We start from the raw sequence: 5,901 nt of genomic DNA, 5'->3' as shown, positions 1-5,901 counted from the left end.
AGAATCTTGATTAAATCTCCTTGTCTCTCTCCCAGTATGACTACCTGCACACACGGCCATTGACAAAGCTCTTCTGCGACAGACGCAATACGTTCTCAACGACAACATGCCGCTACTGGACATCCTCGGGCAGTGACGACGACGATGACGATGATGATTTCAGCCTGAAGATTTTCAAATTTTTTTACTTTACTTCATTTTTTTGTATCTAGACATTGTATTAGATCCATAAAGATTGTCTGAGTTTGGTCCCATAGCACCTTGAAGACGCGTAATATAACATTTTATTTCGTTTCACTCTCTCTACTTTCCCCTCCCATTACCGCTACTTCCAGCGGAAAACATTGACGAAGTTATTCAGTGATTAGTACAATACCTTCTCCGACAACATACTGGACAAGCTATCAATATTTATCGAGTGCTAATTAAAAAAATTAGCAGTATTTAGACTTTGCTCGGTATAAAAACATCATGATTCCTATATCTTATTTTTATCACTTTCACTAATTACAAATAATGAAGGATTAACGTTAAGATATCCCATGATTTACGAGTAACACGTAATATCAAGGAGGGATAACACGACATGATAAAAAATAGAAACGAATTCGATAAGTGCACTTTTCTCGGGTGCGTAATTGCATAGATCTATGTTCCTGGGAGGTGATTTTTGTAGGATTCTTTCTTACTTCAAAATATGCGCATAGTAATCCACTTCTTCATGTTTATGTAAGACTATAAGGGTCACATGAGATGTGAAGTTTTAAAACCATCACAAGACAATCTATTTTGTCCTGCATTATCATTTCCTGATTCTCCGCACTATAATAGGATTGACTTTCATTAGATTTTATTTTTTTCTCCCTCTGTTCTACAACACACCTTAGAAGACAATTCCTAGCATGAAACATGTGCAATAAGAACAGCAATTCCAAACTACAATTGATATGATTACTCTTGTATGCGTACAAAATAGATAACACTTTGAAACAAGTCCCATATCTACTCATGACTACTCCAAGTTCCCACCCATTCCCCATATTTATTATCCACTGTATTTCCTTTTTTCAGTGACATTAAGGTCAAATTACACAAGCAATCTTGTACATCACATGATCTTCTCTGTGATTCCGTTTATCAATTCCGGTTGTCCAATATCAAGCATTCATAAGTGGGCCTTAAAATTATTGCACTTATAAAATTCTGAAGATTTTTTCTGGGTTTTCTCCTCTTCGTATGGCTCACTGTTATATTTTACTAGTAATTGTTCAACAGTAGCACTGCTCCACGCCATTACCTTTATTTCCTTTACCACAATTTTAAGGAAATAAACGTAGCTGTCTTGATTGACCTTACTCAAATGATTTTTATCAGGATCTTTACTTGTTTTTGTTACATTTCTCTAACTCATTTAAGGATTAACAAAAACCTATGTAGACCATAATGCGAGGACGTCAGCTAAGTCATCTCTTTACTTTATTTTCCAAACTCATTTTTATAGCTTTCGTACTAATCTCCTAACCATATTTTATCCGATTTTATGATACCCTCTTACACTGCTAAGGTCATTCCCTCCAATTGTATTGAAAGGAATTTTTGTTGAGATGCTTTGTCAATAAGCTATGCAGCTACTCCGGTGAGCTACGGTGCTCTGGGATACTGAACAACAATTTGTAAGTACTTTGATATACTCCAAAGTGGTTTCACATAGATAGTAAATATTTTTCTCCTTTATGTCTTGTCTAGTCCATTGGTCACATGCACACAGATCCGCCGATTTAGGCAGTGTGTAAATGCTCATCCTGGTGCAGATTCGTTGATCTAGGCAGCACAACAACAAACTACTGATTCACACTTTTTCAACAATACCAAATGCAGATTCGCCGATTTAGGCAGCACGTCGGGTGTAGATTCGCCGGTTTAGGAAACACCGATCACAAAATCATGCTGCAGTGAGACTGGCCACCACTGTAACTGGTATGATTTTGTTACCCGGGTACATAATGAAAGTGATTGGGATTTGGACTTATATTGTGGAATCGGAATTGGATTGGGATTGGGTATTTGATGATTATTTTATCACGGCAGTGTTTATGTGATGAGATTTGACATTATGAGATTGATGATGAGTATGACCAATGATATCCTGATTCATCAGGATATGACATATACTACTTATTCTAGTAGTATGGGATACTAGAATAGGTAGTATGTGGATGACGGCAGGCATAAGCAATGTTGTCTAATTTTATGAATTTCTTACTATTTGATACAGATTTCTAATCATTGTTTCTGACAAGTATTGTTTGCAGATTTTTATCTTCACAACTGAGGACAGTTGCTTTTCAACGGAGAGGTATGTTATAGAATTTATATTTTATTATCTATTGCAGCTGACAGGTGGCAAAAGCATCAACAGATAATGGATTATGCAAAAGGATATTACATTTTATGTATATTTGATTATTCAAGTGCTCTTTATGAGCTATGGCCAATTATGTCTAGCCAGCCAATTTGTACTCATTTTTGGGCATTCAAGAAATCTATAAATAAATACGTGCAAGAGGGAAATGCTCACTCTTGCACGGGGGGAGATTGCACCCAGCGTCGTTTTATTCTTCTCTTCTCTCCTCTCTTCTCTCTCGTCGTGTTCGGCGTGGCACTCTGCTCTAGGAGGTGCGCCTGCACGCGCTCTCTTTCTCTCTCTCCCGCTCTCTTTCTCTCTCTGCTCGTGTACAACTTGGATTATGCGTTGAATGATTCGAGGTATGCAGATTTGTTCGTTTCATTGCTTGTAGTACATTGTTTTTGCTAATTTGTAGGGAACTCCACGCCTCCGGCTGTAGCACTTGAGGCTATGTTTGGATCTTCTCAAATTACTAAAAGGGATCGCTTTGAAGATTATATAAAGAATTTTGAGATCTTAGATGCTACAACTGAGAATATCCCAAACATACCTTTTACCGAAGAAGAAGTTGATGATGTGAGGCGACAGCTACTAGAAGAGCAGGAAGGGGAAGAAAGAGAGAGGAAACAAAAGCTGACCGGGATTTCAAAAAGAAACCATCAACCCCGCCATCAAGCCGAGAGTCAAGTCCTCCACCATCACCACCTCCTCCTAGTCCTCCTCAACCCCGACAAACTAAGGAGTTGAACAAATCTGATGGGCAACAAGACTCCAAGGAAGAGGAGAACAAAGAGAAAGAGCAGAAGGCAGAAATTGGACCAAAAGAGGAGAAGCCAAATCTAGAAGCAAAAAACTATAGAATATTCCTTGATCTACTAGCTGTTGGATACTCTCGAGAAGAGGCAGCTCATGCAACTTTTCAGTTGTCTAGAACTAGGATCAAAGAATATATGATGAGCCCTCGATTGGTGAAGTTGAAGGAAATGGCCACAGATACAATGGATTTAAAGCCACAAGCCAATGATTGGGATGAGGTGATGCAAAGACTCACTGGGCTCAGAGCAAGGTCTATGGCCACTGAGATTGAGTGTGATAATCTCAAAGCAAGTGAAGTTCAAATCAAAGCCGAGGTGGACTCGCTGAAAAAGCAGGACCAAGAGAACACACAGAAGCAAGCCAAGCTGCAAGCTGATCTGGCCGCGGCACTAGAAAGATGCCAAGAGTTGGAAATTCAGAGTCAGCAGAGCAAACCAGAAGCTTCAAAGAAAAGTTGAGGAGTATAAGAAAATCAGCAAATCACTGACCGATGCGGAGAAAGAAAGGGACAACTTGACACTCCAGCTTGCTGATGAGTCCAAAGAAGTGGAGACTTTGAGGAATGATAAGGAAAAAGCTGAGCTATAACATGAGGTTAGCCAAGACGAAGTTATAGAGCTGAAAGATCAAATAAAAGTGAAAGATCAAACAATCCAGAGGCTAAGGGCATCTCCAGGCAAAGTCAGAGCCGTGGCCTCAACTAGCACTACTTCAGATAAGGATATGTATGAAGAACAGATGAAGGAACTCCAAAAGGAGTTGACACTAGAGAAGAGACAAAGATTGATGCTGGCCGAGGGCTCCCTAGTGATGCAAAGCCGTTTGGAGAATAAGAACAAGGCCATGAAAGATGAGCCAGAAGCCTTGAAAAAGAAGATGGACGAGGATCTCAAGAAGATGCAAACTGAAAATGAAGACACCAAGAAGAAGCTAGAAGAGGCTGAGAAAGCCAATGCTGAATTGAACGAACTTTTAGTGACCATGGGGGATCAAGCTGAACAGGAAAAGAAAGCATATCAAAAGTAGATTGATGAGCTAAAAGGTGAACAGCAGACTGAAGAGCCACACTTGAACACAGGGCCAGCAGCTATGGAAGGAATTGATATAGACAATGTGTCAGATCCAGTGGACACAACAATGCAAGAGGACATACTTGTGGGACCATCCCAAGAGCCTCGATATCTGACACAAGAAGAAGAAGACAATCTACAAAAGGCAATAGAAGCGGCCATAAAAGACACCGCCAAAGAAGCAATGCAGTGGGAGCAGAGGATATTGAAGTCTATGACCATTCAGAAATTAGATGCAAATGTCATTCGACATGAATGGCTACAACCCTCTCTCCCATATCATCTTCTCAAGTATGAATCTGCTACACTAAACAAGAGGATTAAAGAGGAGCCGATAGTGCCACTATATGAAAAAGATATCACCAAACCAGAAGGTGTTAAGATTATTGTGGACTCTCAACCAAAATGGAGGAAGGCATGGCTAACTAAATACCCACAGTATTTAGTACATCTAATAGAGGCGCCTAAAATAATCAAAGACATTCTTAGCTTTTGCCCTCTACCAAGGATGCAGACCTGGAAAGAACAAGAACTACTGAAGAAAAGCCACCCCACGTGGCTCAACTACCCAAAGCTGCCAGGCTTGAAGGCAGGTGAGAGAATGAGTGAGCAATACATGGTGAAAACCCTAATGGGCGCAATTAAATTGTTCACTGGATCGCCTGACCTCTCTTGCATTATGCTCAAGAAGATATGTAAAACCCTTCTGGTAGTTTTTGAGATCTTTAAACCTGGACAGGCAACAGATAGCATATTCTTCTTCCAAGATACATATAGATGTGCGTATGAACTGTCTGCTCAACCTTCCCATGGGGTGATACATGCCCTCTACCAGTGAATAATGTTTTTGCCCTTGTACCATCTCCAGGCCTTTGAAGAAGCCTTCTACACCGGTTTCTTCACCATCGATACAGATATATTTGGCCCTACATTACTGGCCTAGCATGCACAGTATGAGTCTGTTCTGAAGATGCACGAAAGCCTCCACTGAAGAAGCAATTCTATTGTCATGTCGGGGATGACATGATCTAAGAGGGGGGGAGTGTTAGCGGCTGGGCACACTCAACGGAGGATGATTGCCCGGCGGGATACTAATTTCCTTTGTAATCATTCCTTAATTGAGAAAAAACCGTCATTTCACCTTTGTAAATAGTGGGGCTTGCAGAAGCTTCCAAATTGTATCCCATTTTTAACATTTAGACTTAGTAAATGGTTAAATTGGAACATTAGGGTTTGAGATTGTAAGGTATTTATACCACTTTTGACCTTAATGCAAAAAACCTTCTTTCATTTTTGATAAGTTTTGTCTGTGTGAGTTGAGCGTACTCTGTGTACGAGGGAGAGTGAGTTTATCTTGACGCTACACACACAGTGGTGGTCGGAATCAAGTTCGGAGAAGTGCAATGTGTTGCCCCAAAAGAGAGCTACGTGCCAACACCTACATTGCAGGTTGACGACCCGGCTTTGCGAGATCGACCCACGAGCTATATCTGGTGATTTGGTGAGCATACGTTGTCCGATTTTGCATTTCAGCATATCCACGCGTTCGCAATAAGTAGAGCTACACATTAGGCACTTTAATTTTCAGAAATGACACCCTGCAAAAAC

The sequence above is a fragment of the Adiantum capillus-veneris genome, chromosome 7, assembly GCF_014529385.1.
Source record: "Adiantum capillus-veneris isolate H3 chromosome 7, ASM1452938v2, whole genome shotgun sequence".
Classification (NCBI taxonomy): Eukaryota; Viridiplantae; Streptophyta; class Polypodiopsida; order Polypodiales; family Pteridaceae; genus Adiantum; species Adiantum capillus-veneris.
This window is presented reverse-complemented; position numbering follows the sequence as displayed.